At 43.0% G+C, this 19978-nt stretch overlaps 1 pseudogene across 1 annotated transcript; it reads left to right on the top strand.

The window, feature by feature from the left end:
* The first annotated feature begins 3228 nt into the window (after window positions 1-3228).
* On the top strand, window positions 3229-19977 carry LOC143594780 (IAA-amino acid hydrolase ILR1-like 4; annotated as a pseudogene). Its single transcript, XR_013146400.1, has 5 exons — window positions 3229-3637; window positions 5009-5134; window positions 18009-18323; window positions 18576-18704; window positions 19553-19977. The product of XR_013146400.1 is annotated as an IAA-amino acid hydrolase ILR1-like 4 (transcript).
* The last annotated feature ends 1 nt before the right edge of the window (window position 19978 follows it).

Below are 19978 nucleotides of genomic sequence, written 5' to 3'. Positions count from 1 at the left end.
ACCACCCGTAGTGGTGCGTTGTGGATTGCGTTTTGGAGGATAACGCGGGGGGTACACCGCCCCCATCCCTGTGTTTTGTATTTTTTATGCATTTTATCTAAAACGCTAGAAAAGGCACAAATATCAAAAAAGTGACCGTTGCATTGTTACCGTTGGAGAATAAAAAAAAATTATTTCTTTATATGTTAAACCAACTAATTCCCAATCAAAACTCATCAAATTTATAAAAATTCTCTTTCAACTCTAAAATTCCTTACACAAAATTCACTATATATGGATCCTCTATCTATATATAAACAGTTTTTCGGGCCCGGCCAACAAGCCAAGGACGTGGAGGAAGAACAGGCGGTTACGAGTGCGATTATGCTCGCGAAAAAGTATACGACTTCCGTAACGAGTGCGATTAGCTCTCCACCACCCCCCGTTTCAAAAATAGCATATATCGAACAAGATCGTACCGAAGCCAGCAACCGGTTGATGGCGGATTGTTTCCACGACTCGCCAAGATACAAGAACCCGAAGACCTTTAGGCGTCATTTTCGGATGTCTAAAAATTTATTTATGCTCATCACCAATGAATTGGAGCGTGAGTTTGATTACTTTCAGCAAAAGCCTGACGCTCGAGGGACGCTAGGATTCACGGCTAATTCAGAAGGTTACGTCAGCCGTACGCGTGCTCGCCTACGGAAACACGACCGACATCAACGACGAGTATTTAAAGATGGCCAAAAAACAACTCGGGACACCTTGGAGTATTTTTGTTACGGTACGTTTTTTTTTAAATAGTTTTATCACTTGTTTACTGTGATCATTTATTTTATAAAAGTTTTGTAAAATATAGGAATATTGAAACTATATGGACCACATTATCTGAGAGAGCCCAACTTTAATGATCTACAACGTCTTTACGAGGCACATACAAGGGTGCATGGTTTCCACAGCATGATAGGGAGTGTAGATTGCATGCATCGGGAATGGGCTAATTGTCCAACTGCATGGCGAGGTCAATTCACACGAGGTGACCAAAAGGGACCAACGGTCAGCCTTCAAGCGATCGCTTCATACGACCTTTGGATTTGGTCGGCATTCTTTGGTGTTCCCGGTTCCAACAATGACATAACCGTCTTAGAGCAGTCTCCTGTGATGGAGAGTTACATATCTGGGACCGTTCCCGTCGCTTCGTTTTGGGTTAACGATAACTTCTACCATCATGGGTACTATCTGGGTGATGGAATATATCCAGAGTTCGCGATAATCGTTAAAACATTCAGAGACCCGATAGATGAAAAAAGACAGTATTTTAAGAAAGTGCAAGAGTCTGCGAGAAAGGATATCGAGAGGTGTTTTGGTGTTCTTCAACAACGATGGCATTATGTTAAAAATCCTTGTCGTCTGTGGTCTTTAGAAAGAATGAGATGTGCTATGTATGCGTGTATCATAATGCATAACATGATCATCGAGGACGAGGGAAGAGCAATATGTCCAACTTTCATACCGGACCCGGATCCACCACGGACTCCAGCAAATATGGAGCAATGAATGGAAAACTCGGATTTCGTGCGGTCAAGAGAGATACATAACGCACTAAAGGAGAATTTGGTCCAACATCTTTGGATGTATCGGCCTCTGCCCGGTGAAAAAGATGATCAAAACGAGGGCAACAATGAAGACGATGATGAAGACAACGACGGCGATGGCGAAGACGATGAGGACGACGAAGAGGGCGACGACGACGAGGGTGAAGACGACGACGACGACAACAACGACGAATAGTTTTTATTTTTATTTTCATGTAATATTTATTTAATAAAATATTATTATTATTTGATTATTTTTATTAAAAATTAAAAAAAAAACAAAAAGTGTAAAAGTGACTAGACGCCACGTGGCGCATAATGCATGGGGGTGGAGAGTTATGACTACAGCCTGTTTTTATAAAAACAATAACTCTGACTTGACGTCACGTGGCGCATAATGCCTGAATGTGGAGAGTTATGACTACACATGGTCTAAGGGGTGAGAAGTAGAGGTGGGCAAACAAACTGGTTAGCTGAACCGGCCCGATAATTAAACCGAAACCGAACCGGTTTGAAACCGATTATGTAAAAACCGGTTTGGAACCGATTTAAACCACATGTTCGGAACCGGTTTGTAATTTTCTCCACCAAAACCGGTTTCAAACCGATTAACCGAACCGAAACTAGCCAAAATGGTCATACGAGTTGGTATGATATTGCTGAAAATGGTGATATGGGTTGTTTGAGGTGGTGACCCATCAATGTTATAAAAGTAGGTTTCCAAGGCCGAGTACTTCCCGAGTACTCGCTACAAGGTATGTTGTCGAGGCGAGTTTCTTTAATTCGGCCTAGTTACTAAGTATTGGTTAAAGGTGGTCAACATTAGTCAGAATCGCATCTAATCGGTAAACTTGGGCCGATTTTGGCTTAAAAAAATAAAACATAACTCGTATTTCTTTAATATTAAAAAATAAATATCATTTTTTTACTTAATGACTAACAATTTTTAGAATAATTTATTATTTGAAAATGTATTTCTCTTATTTATATTGATCTTTACCTACTTTGTTATAAATATTAGTAAATTTATGATATACGACATATATATATATATATATATATATATATATATATATATATATATATATATATATATATATATATATATATATAATATCCAAAAACTAATTTTCTTTATATTTACCATGTCCGAGTACTCCCCGAGTACTCCGAGTACACCCAACTCCTCAGTCGGCCGTCTAGGGTCCGCCTAGCGACTTTTGCAACCGTGCGACCCATGATTATATGTTAGATTGATACAAAAATAACTGATATGACCCTGACAAAGTTATATGACCAATGTAATTGCTAGGGAAAGAATATCGAGATTAGTCTCCTATTTCCCGTTTTTTTATATGACATGTATGATGTGACATGATGGAAAAACGCTACATGGCTTATGTATAAAATTAATTAATGGTGGTGTTTAATTAGCATGACCTTTGTTGAATCTTTTATGACGACTATCTATCCTTGATGTAAACACAAAACATTGCCCTCAAGGAGTCCAAAATCATTTTTTCTTCCAACATAAATTGTTGTTACTTTTGGGCGGAGGTAGTCCATCATGAAACCAGCCAACCAACTCAACCTTACACTTGGCACGTGCGTTTTCCTAAAAGCACGTGCTGACAATCCGCTTATTAATTTGCCATTTACACACTCTATCTTCATGCCTACCCATTTTGCGTACCAATTTTATCATCGAATTGACACCCCAACATGAAAAAAATGAATCTTTCGAAGTGGGTTTCGATGATATTGATCGTTTCTGTTGTTAAACCTCAATTCACAAACGGGGTTTCCGATATTTCGCAGCAGCTTCTTGAATTAGCGAAGAAAGAATAAGTGTTTGAGTGGATGGTGGGGATCAAGAGGAAGATACACCAGAATCAGGTTTCCAAGAATACGAGACAAGTAAGCTTATCAGAGCTCAACTGGATCATTTGGGTATTCCTTACAAACACCCGGTTGCGGTTACCAGTGTCGTTGGGTTCATAGGCTCCGGAGAGCCTCCGTTTGTTGCTTTAAGAGCATATATGGATGCTCTACCATTGCAGGTTTTGGATGGCGAAGACGATGAAGACGACGAGGACGAGGACGACGACGAAGAGGGCGAAGACGACGACGACGACAACAACGAATAATAGTTTTTTTTTATTTTCATGTAATATTTATTTAATGAAATATTATTATTATTTGATTATTTTTATTAAAAATTAAAAAAAACAAAAAGTGTAAAAGTGACTGGGCGTCACGTGGCACATAATGCATGGGGGTGGAGAGTTATGACTACAGCCTGTTTTTGTAAAAAATCATAACTCTGACCGGACGTCACGTGGCGCATAATGCCTGAATGTGGAGAGTTATGACTACACATGGTCTAAGGGGTGAGAAGTAGAGGTGGGCAAACAAACCGGTTAGCTGAACCGACCCGATAATTAAACCGAAAATGTAAAAACCGGTTTGGAACCGATTTAAACCACATGTTCGGAACCGGTTTGTAATTTTCTCCACCAAAACCGGTTTCAAACCGATTAACCGAACCGAAACTAGCCAAAACCGGGCAAAAACCGGTCAAAACCCGAACCAAACCGATCGTAACAGGGTAAGAAACCGGTTTCAACCCGAACCGAAACCGATGATAAACCGGTTTTGACTTTTGTTGACTGTTTTTAACCCAAACCGGTTTTGAGTTTTAAACCGATTTATGCATCTCTAGTGAGAAGTTTAAACTCAAGTTTAAACTCATTTTTTTGCGGAGGTTGCCTACCATAAAACCAGCTAACCTAAACACTTGGCATGTGCGTTCACCTTACAAAACACGTGCTGAAATTGTGTAACATATATGATAAAATACGGCGGAGACGACCAGGGTGCTAAAACGGCCGGTCAATCCGCATCCGCATATATATATATATATATATATATATATATATATATATTAATTAATATTATTATTATTATTTACACACACTCACACCAAAACCAAAATGAATTTTTCGAAGTGGGTTTCCATAATTTTGATTGTTTCCCTTATTATTAAACCTCAAATCACAAACGGGGTTTCTGAGATTCCGCAACAGTTTCTTGAAATAGCGAAGAAAGAAGAAGTGTTTGAGTGGATGGTGGGGATCAGGAGAAAGATACACCAGAATCCCGAACTGGGTTATGAAGAATACGAAACAAGTAAGCTTATCAGAGCTCAACCGGGTCATTTGGGGATTTCTTATAAACACCCGGTTGCGGTTACCGGTGTCGTTGGCTTCATGAATAATATACATATACATACCTACATATCCCAAAAATGAAAGAAGATATATAAATAATAAAGGTTTACCTACTGTTTTAAGTTTCAAACCAGAGCAAACCGTGAAAACGGAACCGTTTGAACTTTGGACGAAAAATTTGATGGATAAGTTTGTGATCAGGAAATGGTGGAATGGGAACACAAGAGCAAAGTACCTGGAAAGATGCATGCATGTGGTCATGACAGCCATGTCACCATGCTTCTTGGAGCTGCCAAGATTCTCAAAAACCATACTCACCTTCTCAAGGTATGTTTGTATATTTCACTTTTTCTATATTGATTTTAATAATAAAAATAAAATCATCTGCTTGGAGGAGCCTAATCAATACTTAGGGGGTGTTTGGATAATTGGATGTATGTCTAAACTGATTATTTACATTTGAAGTCACATAAGTCATTTTAGAGTGTTTGGCAACTACTAACAGTATAATCTTGATTATTGATTAGCTTTAGTTAAAATAATCAGACTTGGATAATTAACAAATTAAATATTAGATGTATGAAAAGTTATTGAAGGGGTATGCATCCGCCTTAACATCGAGCGGGGCGGGTCAACCCACAAGATATAGACAAGAGGCTTGAAATCAGGATGTCACGAAGACACAAAGCCAAAACCTATGCGCGTGGCGCATATCACATATGCTCACGCATCACATATGCTCACGCATATCACATATGCTCACGCATCACATATGCGCGTGGCGCATATCACATATGCTCACGCATATCACATGCTCACGCATATCACATCTGCGCATGAAACATCTGCGCGTGAGAATAAAGAGAAGACCTTGCGCATCCCCGGGATAGGCGCATAAAGGACAACACAACAAATGAGACAATAGTCTAATCCAAATCAGGATAAGGACAACCATGATTGTACTCATCAGACAACCTTCTAGAAGGTATCTTTTAAGAAATAAAGAACGTGCTGATGTTGACAGCTGCCAATGAAGGGTGGACAACTCAGCAAAACCCATGTGCCACCACGTGATGGCACATGGGTCAGGTAAAATACCTTGATCAGAGAATAATCAATGAAAAAGCACCAGGTGTCCTAAGTACATGTGGCGCGAAGCAATAGGAGAAGGCCAAAAAGGCCCTAATTGGGTCTGAGCCCAATCATTGGAAACCCTAATACTATAAATACCACACCACCTCCACAGTTGGGGTCAGGGGCAAGAAATATATTCTGAATCCTTTACTCATTTTCACATCCTGATTATCCTCTCCTACAATATCTGATTCTCACACCGGAGGGTTACCCCAAAGAGGACCCCTCTGTCCCTTTCTGAGGGGTAAGCTCACGGTGCTGTTCGTTTTGTAGGTGGAAGAACCCGTATCTCGGAAAACCATCGGTGATATAGCATACTCGTACCCGAGGAACGTTGATCGTATACAAGTAAGTCGATACACGTTTCTTCATTGGCGCCATCACCTGTTACAACGGCAACAAAACCACTATTTCATCAATTTTCTCTCTGAAAATCTTCACCATGGTTTCCGGTGTTCGAAACAACGATCAAGTTCTGGAGGATAATGAGCTTGAGGATGTTAATGAGGGACATCAGGTTCTGAGGGCGCCGCGTGACACCGCGCGCACCGCCAGTAACCATCCCTTCAACACAACACCTCAAAATCAAACTGAAACTCCCCCAGACAATCTCACGTTCCAAAATCTGATTGGTACAAAACAAAAAGGACCAATGGGCCCGGAAATTGAAACCAATGACCCTAAAGAATGGCTCATAAACGAACAACGGCGTTTAATGGACAAATACAATGAGTTGGTAAAACACAAAAAGTTAGCCGATTTAACACAAATGCTCGCATTTGATAAACAAACCATTCAGGGAACAACAAAAAAGACGCGCGCGCTGGAAGACGGTCATTCTGTTCACACCGAACAAGCTGATATTAGTGATGAGGAAGAGGTGCACAGCATGAAGAAGACGCGAGATACTCATGCAGGAGGATCACAGCTTCGCGCACACGTGCACACAGCACCTGGAGCCAAAGCTGATATGGATTTATACACACCATACAACCCACAAGCGAAAGGGCAAGTGGACGTAACCACACCATATAGGCCAGCCATCTTGGTAAAACATACAAAATTCGCTGAGCGCATTGCGAAGGCTCCCATACAACACAAAACCAAGATGCCAAGTGGTTTAGGCAAGTACGATGGTACAACAGATCCAGATGATTTCTTACAAGGTTTTTATAACACTGGAAACTTAGAAAGCTGGACGATGCCAACATGGTGTCACATGTTTGCTCGCAGCCTCACGGGTGCAGCGCGTGTCTGGTTCGAAAGCTTGCCGACAGGACAAATCGATGGGTTCGAAGAGCTATTGGAAAAGTTCCAGGCTCACTTTGTACAGCAGCGCAGACACATGCGCGACCCCGATGACATCATGCACTGCGTACGCAGGAATGATGAAACCATTGAAGACTACATAACTCGTTTCAATCAGGAATCTCTTGCAATTGGAGGCATCACTGAACAACTCTTGCACGTGGCCTTTATACAAGGTGCGCGCAGTGATCAACTCCGCAGAGCTCTCGTGAGCAGAGAAGGCATGCCAACCACTTGGGCTAAGCTTATGGAAGCATCGCGAGTCTTCGCGCGAAATGAAAAACAAATTGCCCAAGACAGAGCAAGAGATAAAGGGCATCGAACAGAAGCACCACGCAACAATGAAAGGAGGGGCAAACAAAACTCCGTATGGTCCAGGTTGCAACAAACCAATTATTCTCCCGCAGAAAAGCAAGCGCAACAAAGTTCACCCCCACCCCAAAAAGACATTCTTAATCGCGGAGAATGTGACAAGAAGGAAGGTGGCAGAGAGCCTAACAGACCTCTACCAAGAATATGGACTCCCCTCACCAAAACGCCTTCGCAAGTGTTAAGCACAGAGAATGTCCAGTTTAAAAGCCCCAGGCCATTACTCCATAAGGGACCACCGAACAGTGGCAAATATTGTGAATTTCACAAATCCACAGGGCACAACACCGATGCATGCCATCATTTGAAGGATGCAATCGAAAAGGATGTGAAATCAGGCAAGTTGGCTCACCTGGTAAAAAATCCAAGACCAGAGAATGAACAACCAGACGGAGCCTCAGCCAGTAAAAAATTCAAAAGAATCTGTGTAGCTGAAGGAAGAAAGCAAGGGCAAAGATCGAGGAAGAGAAGCGCGCAAATCCAAGGGGATTGGCGCGAGCAACAAGTAATCTTTCCAAGAATCAGAGGAGGCCCGTCTAACAGCAGTCCTCTAGTCGTCACTGCACACATCGCTCATTATGAGGTGTCAAGAGTCCTGGTGGACACCGGTAGTGAGTCAGACATCATGTATGAGCAATGTTTCAGGAAGTTGGATCCAGAAGACCAAGCAAGGCTCGAAGTTGTGAGTGCACCAATCTCGGGTGTCTCAAACGAAATTATTCACCCCCTAGGTCAGATACAATTCGAACTAACTATGGGGGATGAGAAGCACAAGCGAGCTGAAATTGTCAACTTCCTGGTCTTGCCCACCACTTCATGCCATAGTATGATCTTGGGTAGGGGAACGATTGCCCGATTCAACACCATACCGTCACCAGCGCATGGCGCGTTGGGGTTCCCAACACCAACAGGAGTAACATTTGTGTATCGAGATCATTTATGCGCAGTAACAAGTATACCTCGAGAAGGGAGAATGAAGCTTCCAGTGGCAAACAACGCGCCAGAGGAATGGATTCTCAACCCAAAATTCCCAGAACAGACAATCACAATCGGAGCTACGATATCAGATGACACAAGAGTGAGAATGAAAAGATTGCTCACAACGTATATGTCAGTCTTCGCGTGGCAACATTCTGATATGACTGGGGTTCCGCGAGACCTGGCGCAGCACTCTCTCAACACATTCAAGTCTGTAGAGCCAATTGCTCAAAAGAAAAGAGTCATGGGAGATGAGAAGGCAAAGGCCATGAATGAGCAAGTAGAAGATCTACTGCGCGCGAATATCATTCGCCCAATACGATACCAAACATGGGTAGCCAATCCTGTGATGGTAAGGAAGAGCAATGGGTCATGGAGAATGTGTATTGATTTCAAGGACCTCAACAAGGCGTGTCCAAAAAATTGTTACCCCCTCCCAAACATTGACATGAAAGTGGACTCTGTGGTGCCATTTAAGCTCAAATGTTTCCTGGATGCCTATAAGGGCTATCAACAAATTCAAATGGCACCACATGATGAAGACAAGACTGCTTTCAGAACTGACAAGGGTGTTTTCTGTTACACAAAAATGCCCTTTGGTTTGAAGAATGCAGGAGCCACTTACCAAAGACTCATGGACACAATTTTCAATGAGCAGATTGGAAAAAACTTAGAAGTCTACGTGGATGATTTGGTGATTAAAAGCAGGGAGGAAAAACAAATGCTCAAAGACATCGAAGAAACCCTTCGGCGTCTAAAGGAAGTAAACATGAAGCTCAACCCGAGCAAATGCACATTCGGCGTGGAAGAAGGGAAATTTCTCGGCATAATGGTCACCAAGGATGGTTTCAAGGTGAACCCAGAAAAGGTGGAGGCTATCCTCGGCATGCCCTCACCATCCACCATGAAGGAAGTTCAAAAGTTGAATGGTAGATTGGTATCAATTAACAGGTTTCTAGCAAACCATGCAAGCAAATCTACCCCATTCATTAACACATTGAGAAATTGCTTAAAGAAAAGCCAATTCAAGTGGACGCCTGAGGCCGAGCAAGCTTTCAATGAGATAAAGGAATGTCTGATAAATCTGTCTGCGCTCTCAGCTCCACTACCTGGTGAAACTTTAACGTTGTACCTGTCAGCAGGAGAGCGCGCCATTGGCGCAGTATTATTGGTGAATCGCAAGGGAATCCAAACACCAATTTATTATGTAAGTCGGGTGCTGACAGATCCTGAGACGCGCTACACCATCATAGAAAAGTTAGTTTTATCACTAACGCATGCGTCGCGCAAGCTTCACAGATATTTCAATGGTCATCCTATTGAAGTCCTGACTAATTACAACATCCAGCAAGTCTTGCGATGTCCCGCGCTCTCAGGAAGGCTGACAAAATGGGCGCTGGAATTAGGGGAGCACACGATCACCTATAAGCCTCGTCCAGCAATCAAGGGACAAGTCTTAGCTGATTTCATCGCAGAAGTTCCCGAAGGAAAAGTCGAAGAGGCTCAGCGCGAAGTAGACCCTCCGCCAGCCAATAATGAAGAAAACGTTTGGAGATTATTCACTGATGGAGCTTCAAACAACGAAGGGTCCGGCGCAGGCCTCAAACTGGTGGATCCAGAAAATCATGAGTATACTTACGCAATCAGGTTGGATTTCAAGAGCACCAACAATGAAGCTGAGTATGAAGCCCTGCTGGCTGGTTTGCGCATCGCGCGCAAGTTTGGAGTTAAAAAGCGAGAGGCTCATGTAGATTCATACCTGGTAGCAGCACAACTCAATGGCCTTTATGATGCCAAGGAGAACACCATGCCTCTGTATCTAGAGCAGGCGAAGAAACTCACCGAACAATTTGACTCTTTCAGAATCATACACATTCCGCGCAGTGAAAATAAGTCTGCCGACGCGCTAAGCAAGATGGCATCAACCAGCTTCGATCATTTTGGCAAAGATGTCAGGGTGGAAGTAATGAGCAACCCGTCAGTGGGAGCGAAGTCTGTCCTTGTAATTCATACAACACCTTCATCATGGATAACTCCAATAATGGAATTCTTGAAGAAGGGAAAGGTACCAGACGATCGCGCATAGGCGAGGAAGATAAGACACAAGTCGCAGAACTACGAACTGCTTGATGGTACGTTATATCGACGCTCTTATCTTGGACCGCTCATGAAATGCCTAGACGCTGAGAAAGCAAGCTATGTGATCAGAGAGATACACGAAGGAATATGTGGAATACATGCTGGCCCGCGCATGGTGGTTGCCAAGGCAATGAACGCAGGTTACTATTGGCCAGGCATGTACTTGGACGCGTTAAAAGAAATCCAAAAATGCAAAGCGTGTCAGAGCTATGCGCCAAACACCATGCGGCCAAAGAACAACTTGATTCCGGTGACCTTCCACAAGTGGGCAATCGATATTGTGGGTCCCTTACCACAAGCGCCAGGGCGAGTAAAGTTTTTGGTAGTGGCAGTAGACTATTTCACAAAATAGGTTGAAGCCAAGCCACTGGCAAAAATCACAGCTGAGGCAATGAAGCAATTTATTTGGAGCCACATCGTATGCCGTTTTGGCTTGCCCATGGAAATCGTGAGCGACAATGGCAAACAATTCACTGACAGGAAGATATCTAGTTGGCTCAAGGAATTGCGCATCAACCAGGTCTTCACTTCAGTATACCACCCTCAAGGGAATGGCCAAGTGGAACGCGCGAACCAAAGCTTGCTGAATGGGCTGAAGAAAAGGTTGGAGGGAGAGTCCCATGCATGGGTCGAGGAGTTACCCAATGTCCTGTGGGCGCACAGGACATTAAGCAAAACCAGCAATGGCGAGTCCCCGTTCAGCCTAACCTATGGAACGGAGGCTATGATTCCAGCAGAGATTGGATGCCCATCCTATGGAGTGCTCATGATGAGTAAGACGGATAACGAGCGCGAAAGGAGGTTGGATCTCAATTTACTTGAAGGACGCAGAGAGGCGGCTATCATCAGTGAAGCCAAATACAAGAAAAAGCTAGAAAAATACTACAATCAGCGCGTGAAAGAATGCCACTTCAAGAAGAATGATTTTGTCCTTCGGAACAATGAAGCTAGTCGCGCAATACCTCCGGGAAAGATGTCTCCCAACTGGGAGGGACCTTATCAAGTCTCGGAAGAATTGGGAAAAGACGCATACGCTTTAAAAGATTTAAATGGAAAGAAGATCCCGCGCACATGGAACGCAGCACAACTTAGAAAATGTTTCATGTAAAAGTTGTCAAGTTTGTAATCAAGGCTTTTTAATCCATTATGAATAATGATACGCGCTATTTTCTCTTAATATGCGTTCTATTACCTTTTGCATACATGTTTCACACTTCCCTTTATTAATTTTGAGCAATATGACAACATTGTATTGACATCAAACTAAAGATAAAACGAAGTAAAACATACATGCGCGAGCTTCAAGCTCAAACGCGTTAACGAGTTTTAACTCTAAAACGTCAGGGCCTTAGCCCAATAATATGAGCCTTAGCTCAGGGCCTTAGCCCAATAATATGAGCCTTAGCTCAAATTACTCATAGCATCCATCCTATGTATTGCGCAGCTGGACCATAAAAATACCTAAGCACAACTAAGGCAAAGCACATGCCAAATTATAGTTGTTAAGGTCTCAGGTCGGGGCCGCGCATGGGATTATAATGGATATAAGCAGAGTAACACATACTGACACGTAAAGGCTAAAAAACTCATTCATAATTCCCTATAATAAATGCACGATAACGTCACGCAAAAAAGGAACAATGAAATGCTAAGGCACGTGTCAGCATATTCAGAATATTGCAAAATAACTTGAAATATGACAACTGTTAAGGATTAAATAAAATAATTTCCTTACGGCCTTGTCCAAGTTTCAATGTGTAAGCATACCTTATATTCAACGAGCACAAACATGCAATATAAAGAGACGAATTGGGAATGCGCAAGATGCGAATAAGGGAAAAACGAAATTTCATTCCACAAACATAGAAGTTTACAAATTTACAAATGATGAGGTAAAAACTACAAATACAAAAAAAAAAAAAAAAAAAAAAAAAAACAAGAAGGGCTTTTCAAGTCTCTACATCAATATCAGCCTCTTCATCGTCCTCATCATTACTTCCTCCCTCAGCATCTAGCGCAGCCCGCTCCTCGTCATCTCCAAACTTGCCATAATCAAGCTGTTCGTCTTGAATATAGTCGTCTTCTATTATGATAGCGTCAGGAGTAGGTCCTTTGGCCACGCCAGAGCCGCTGGCAGAGGTAGCGTTGCCCGCGCCATCATCATGGCCACCAGTCCCTTCACATTCATCAAGTAATTTCTTTAAAGCGCCAAGATCGGGCTGGTCAGCAAGCGCGGCTATCTGCAAGTCACAAGGAACAGTATGAGTACAAAAGATTATGAAAATAGGTCAAGTAAACTCATTAAGGTTAAAATACCTGCTCAAGGATGGGAATTGGAGTATTCAGGTACTTCTCCCCCACCTCAGCCATGTCAGCGCAGACAACGTCGAGCTAATAAAGGTAGTCGGATGGATTCTTCTTTAGCATGCCATATTCATAACCATCCTTAAACCCTTCAGCTCGACCCACCAAGCGCGACGCCGCATTACAATCCATCACAAGGGTCTGAAACTCGTCTGAGTATTTCATCGCATAAGCGCAACGAGTCACACCCTGTGAAATCAGCCATTGACGGTCCTGCGCGAGGGAAGAAACAGACGTCTCAAGAGCAGGGATCTGAGAGTTTAACAACTCAACAGTTTCCTTGGCTTGTTTTAGCTCTTCTTTGTCAGACGCCGCTGCCGCCAAGGCTTCATTCTTTTCCGCGCGCGCAGCATCGAGCTCTTTCTACAGGCGCGCAACCTCATTCTCCAATAAAGATTTGTCAGTATTAACCTGCGCAATAGTTTGGTCACGCGCCTCTGCTTCCAACTCCAGGTCACGCGCTCGACCCGCGTACTTGGCCGCGTCTGCCTCTGCCGCTTGCAGCTTCTCCCGCGCAGCTTGCAGCTCAAGCCCGCGCTTCACAAAAGCAGCGTTGGCACTTGCCCGGTTCTCGCTAAGTTCTGCTTGGAGTTTCTCAGCCCTCTCTCGGACATCAGAAAGATTCCAAGCAGAAATCTTAGCCTTTTGCTTGGCCTCCGCAAGGGCATCACGTACCTTTATATAATCATTGCGAAGCTCTTGGGAGGCAGCAAAGAACGCAGACCCAGCAAAAAGGTGGTCATTAAGCAAGTCCACGCGAGCGCGGTCCTCTTGAAACCTCCTTTCAGCTGGAGGAACAGAGTGAGCCCAAAAGTCTTCACATACGCCCATGGATTGGAACGAGCTCTCTTCAGTGATATTCCAGCTCGGCGGTATATGTGATCGGCTCCCTACAAACACAAAGTAACGCAAAGAAAGGTTTTAGTTATCTAAACACTAATTTGGAAGTCTGCACAGCGGAGCAAAATAAACTTATATCTGCGGAGAAACGGCAGAAAGGTTAGCGCCAGCTGGTGAGCTCCTGCCCGCCCCATGAGAAAAAGGCTGCGCCACGAAATCTCGTGGCGCTATAGGGCTTACGCGGCCACCATCAGAATCTTCAAAATTAAACTCCTCATCATCCTCTATAACAGGTCTCTTCTCCTGCGACTTGGAAAAATCAAAAATAGTCTCACGAGGAGGGCTGCGCGCATGAGGAGGTGAGGGAGGTCTTGACACTGTTAGATCAGCGCGTAAAATAGTCTCCTGCTCCTTAGTGATCCCAATGAGAGGAGATTCAGTACTTGTTGGAGCAGGAGCAGAACTAACGGCGCCAGCGCTAGCAGTGCCACCAGCAGCTTGTGTGCCAGCTATAATTCCTATTAAAAAACCAACAAGGAGAAATGATTCATGACTTGAACTAAAAGAAAAAATCAGACAATCAAAGCGCAATAAATACCTTGGCGCACCGCAGTCCGCGAATTAAACATCGCCATGAAGTCCATTTTCCTCATTTTCGAGGGTAAAACAGGGGACTTCAAAACAACCTTCGGCGTAGCCTCGGCACCTTGCTGCGCCTGAGGTTGAGCCACCAACGTTGCCGGCTCTACAAACATTTGAGTGAACAAAGCTTCATTAATGACTATCAGAATCACGCTCATAAAACCACAAAAAATAAACAAAGTATACCTGTTGGAGAAGACGAAACAGTAGGCACAACACCGCTTCCCTTGTCCGCCGCGCGCAGAGACGAGGTGGCGGCACCATACCTCGTGTGGACGGGAGGACTGCCCACACCTTGAGGCAAAGAAGACGAGGAAAACTTGGAAGTAAAACCCTTGGTTTTCTCAAGTCCCTTCGCCTGAGTAGGAGGAAGATTCTGGGCAACAGAGGCATCATCTTTTTTCTGTTTTTTACTGGCCCCTGCGCCAGTTTTGCCTTTAGCCTTGCGCTTGAGTTTTTGCGCTTCAGCTTCTTCCTCCTCCACTTCCTCTTCCACAAGCTCCAACTCATAATTAGCGAGCGCATCTACAATACGCGCAACAGAAATGTTAAAACCAAATTTGGTACTCTAAGGGCCTAAGCACAAATACAAAGGCTTACCAGGCGCATCGCTGTAAAAACAAAATTCTAAATCGACAGGGATGAACATATCATCGAAGCGATCAGGGAAAGCAACTTCCCCAGCGCGCAGCGCGACAGAGCCACCTTCCGTATGCTCGTCATAGGCGGCGTGGATGTATTCCTTGCTTTCTGCATAAAACAAGACAAGTGATATCAGCAAAACGAATTATACTCGCGCAAAATTAATGCAATGAACAAACAACTCACCTGAGCCATCAACATGGATGACAGGCTCAGTCCCGCTGTCAATCCACCTCTTGCTCATGCCAACCCCCACCAACGCTTCATCGCAAATTTTCCTGGCTGGGGATGGTTCAGCAGATAACTTCTTAACCCACGCGCCAGATGGATTCTTAAGAGCGTCATCATCCGCGGGCGCGGAAGTAATCGCGCGCGTAGTCATGCTGATGGGAATCATACCAGCCTTGATATAAAAGAATTTTTCAGCGCAGTCATGAAGGCTTTTGAAGGAAACAGTGCAGCACTTAACCTTCTGACTGCGCGGTGTGAATGAGAACCAAGAATCTTGGATTTTCGGCTTATAAAAATATTGAAAGCGCCGAGGGGTGGGCTCCTCGCGCTGAGCTTTGCACATGAACTCAAAATGAGTCATGCGCACTAGTCCACAGGGATGAACCTGAGATATATGAATCCCATAAAACCGGAGGAGCGCACCTATAAACCCATTGGAAGACGAAGATTACAGTGGGTGAAAAAATGAGAGTATAAAGAGATATAGCCGGCGGGAGGATCCGCCGCCGTTTGCCCGGTCGCCGGGAGCAGACAGCCATACTCAAAGAGAAAACCCTGAGAGGCGACGAGATTATCAAAGTCAGATTGTTTCAACTTGTTGGGAATCTCATCCAATCTCTTCACCGCCTTGTTCTTCCCTCCCTCCTCCGACGAGGCCTCGGCAACCCGTTTACCCTTTCCGGTCTTCTTCAAAGTAGACATAACCACTGATTTTATACGGCCTTTACTAGGGGAAATTGTGGTGTCTGGGTTATCAGACATACAATTGCGAATCGAACAATATGGTTACTTTAAGCACGGAAATCTGGAAGCAAAGATAAAGGCTCTTAATCGGAATGTAAATTGAAGAAGCAAAAGCTCTGAAAATGGCAATGGAGATGAAGAAAAAACCGTTCAAAAGGTTTGGTTTTATAGGCCCAGGGGAGAGAAAGAGAAACAAGTAATAATCAGATCTACGCTCACGCGCCCCCACGCGCAGGCGTAGGCCAACATAAGCGCGACACGTGTTCCTGATACTGTATGAGGAGACGTGAAAGGCAACTGTAGCACCTCGAGCACGCGAAAGGTCTGACACATAACGTCTCTATCTCTGATGCATGTCAGCATCAACCAACCACGTGCATTGACGATTCGTTTTAACCAAAGGGATAGAATTTCGCGCAACGCACATATGAGAAATGAAAAAGAAAAGACAAACCCTGTTAAAAGAGCAAACTATTAAGTCTAATATCTATCTTACCTCGCTCGCGCGAGACAAGACACACATTAGACTGGGGGGCTTGAAGGGGTATGCATCCGCCTTAACATCGAGCGGGGCGGGTCAACCCACAAGATATAGACAAGAGGCTTGAAATCAGGATGTCACGAAGACACAAAGCCAAAACCTATGCGCGTGGCGCATATCACATATGCTCACGCATATCACATATGCTCACACATCACATATGCTCACACATATCACATATGCTCACGCATCACATATGCTCACGCATCACATATGCTCACGCATATCACATCTGCGTGTGGCGCATATCACATATGCTCACGCATATCACATCTGCGTATGAAACATCTGCGCGTGAGAATAAAGAGAAGACCTTGCGCATCCCCGGGATAGGCGCATAAAGGACAACACAACAAATGAGACAATAGTCTAATCCAAATCAGGATAAGGACAACCATGATTGTACTCATCAGACAACCTTCCAGAAGGTATCTTTTAAGGAATAAAGAATGTGCTGATGTTGACAGCTGCCAATGAAGGGTGGACAACTCAGCAAAACCCATGTGCCACCACGTGATGGCACATGGGTCAGGTAAAATACCTTGGTCAGAGAATAATCAATGAAAAAGCACCAGGTGTCCTAAGTACACGTGGCGCGAAGCAAAAGGAGGAGGCCAAAAAGGCCCTAATTGGGTCTGAGCCCAATCATTGGAAACCCTAATACTATAAATACCACACCACCTCCACAGTTGGGGTCAGGGGCAAGAAATATATTCTGAATCCTTTACTCATTTTCACATCCTGATTATCCTCTCCTACAATATCGGATTCTCACACCGGAGGGTTACCCCAAAGAGGATTCCTCTGTCCCTTTCTGAGGGGTAAGCTCACGGTGCTGTTCGTTTTGTAGGTGGAAGAACTCGTATCTCGGAAAACCATCGGTGATATAGCATACTCGTACCCGAGGAACGTTGATCGTATACAAGTAAGTCGATACACGTTTCTTCAGTTATTATTAAGCTAAATATGAAATTACCAAACTATCCCCAACTTTAATCTGCATAATTATCTCATTGCAACCCCGCAATCATTTTTTCCCCAATGTATACACGTGCATAGCAGGTCATGTAACGGGTCAAAACAGTTGAATTGCAACTTTTTATTACCATTTGTTGTCCATATATTATACTTTTTTTAATTATTAATTTGCTTAATATGACTACAGAAACTATCTCGTTACAGTTATATACACCTTTTAACAAAGTGATCATGGTTGTATGCATTTAAACTGCACTTTAGATTACCTTCAACCTGTTTGACCGTTGGCAGGGGACCGTGGTGCTGGTTTTCCAACCGGCAGAGGAAGGCGGAGGCGGTGCAAAAGTGGTGGTGGATAGTGGATATCTTGAGAACGTGAAAGCCATATTCGGTTTACATGTTTATCCCGAACAACCTCTTGGTCAAGTTTTCGCTCGGTCTGGTACTATATTGGCAGGAAGTGGAGTTTTTGAAGCGGTTATAACCGGAAAAGGAGGTCATGCTGCCATCCCTCAGCACTCAATCGACCCGATTTTAGCGGCCTCAAACGTTGTTGTCAGTTTACAACATCTTGTGTCAAGAGAAGCCGATCCTCTTGATTCTCAGGTAAACCTCTTTTGTTTTATTTTTTTTTTGCAGTTATTGGTTTTGACCCGTTTACATATAATCGGGTCAGTTCAGATCTTTTAACGTGTAACAGATCAACTAAGAAATTTGTACGGATGAACCTGGTCAAGGTTGAACAAGTCACATCACAAAAACTACCCATTTTGCCGCCTATAGTTTTAAACCTCCTATAATGAATATTTATACATATGATACATTATCTGTTTGTACTAGACATGGACACTTTGGCAGGTTGTTACAGTTGCCAAGTTTCATGGGGGCGGTGCTTTTAATGTTATTCCGGATTCTGTCACCATTGGTGGAACCCTTAGAGCCTTCTCTAAAGAAACTTTCATGCATCTCAAGCAACGAATAGAAGAGGTAAAACACCATTGTCGTTTTGTGGGTCCATGGGGCCCACAAGATGACATTGGTAAATGGTTAATGGCTGAAAATACGATGTAAAGCTAGAACCTTGAGTTATTTCATAGAACTAGATGTGACGAGCCAAACAATTCGTGAGGTAATCAAGATTGGCAGGCTAAAATCTCGCATCGAGCCGAGCTTAATTAAGCTCAAGTCTAAAATTAAGCCCGCTTAATAAACGAACCCTGACCTAAGCCCTTTAGTTATCAAGCTCAAGCTGTCTCGCGAGCCTAAACAAGCTTATTATTTTTATAATTGTTTATTTGTTATATTATAATAATTGTTATTATCTGTAAACTTTTGATAAAAATAACGAAATAATATATATTATGTTATATATAAAAGCTATGATAAAAATATATATAAAAAAAGTTAAAAATGTATATAAATAAAGGGGAAAGTTAACGTACAAATGAAATTAACGTGCTAATTGTGAAAATCAAGTAGAGTAATTATATATATAAGTTGAGTATTTATGTAATTACATCATAGAGTAATACATAATTACTCTATGATGTAATTTCATAATTACTCTACTTGTATATATAATTACTCTACTTGATTCTCACAATTAGCACGTTAATTTCATTTGTATTTGATCCAAACCCTATAAATAAATTAATCAATAATAAACGAGCCGAACCTAGCCTAACCTAGCTCGAGCTTGAAAAACTACTCATGAACTAAGGTCAAGCTCTCGCCAGTTAAACGAGCCGAACGATTGCTACTACTGATAGAAACACGCATTTTTCTCTTTACACTTAAAATGTTACACTTATAATAAATTTGTTTCTCTTAAACAGGTGATTGTAAGTCAAGCAAGTGTACATAGATGTAACGCAACAGTAAAATTTGGTTCAAAAGACAAACCGTTCTTCCCGCCCACCATAAACGATGCGGGCTTGCACAAAATTTTCCAAAAAGTTGCAGGAAGTATTCTTGGTCCCGATAATGTTAAAGAAATGCCAGCATTAATGGGATCAGAGGATTTTTCATTTTACCAGGAGGTTATTCCTGGTTATTTCTATTCTATTGGACTGAAAAATGAAAAGGTTGAAAATTCCCATTCACTGCATTCCCCATTTTTTGAACTTAATGAAGATGTTCTTCCTTATGGGGCTGCAATGCAAGCGTCGCTCGCTGTAACGTATCTGCTCGAAAGTCAAAGTCAAGGTCAAGGTCAACATCCCGAGCGCAAGGATGAACTGTGAAGTGTTTTCTTCAAGTGT

The sequence above is a fragment of the Bidens hawaiensis genome, unplaced genomic scaffold (genome assembly GCF_021521415.1).
Source record: "Bidens hawaiensis isolate Kalapana, Puna unplaced genomic scaffold, B.hawaiensis_p1.1 tig00044205_1, whole genome shotgun sequence".
Taxonomy (NCBI): Eukaryota; Viridiplantae; Streptophyta; class Magnoliopsida; order Asterales; family Asteraceae; genus Bidens; species Bidens hawaiensis.
This window is presented reverse-complemented; position numbering and strand designations above follow the sequence as displayed.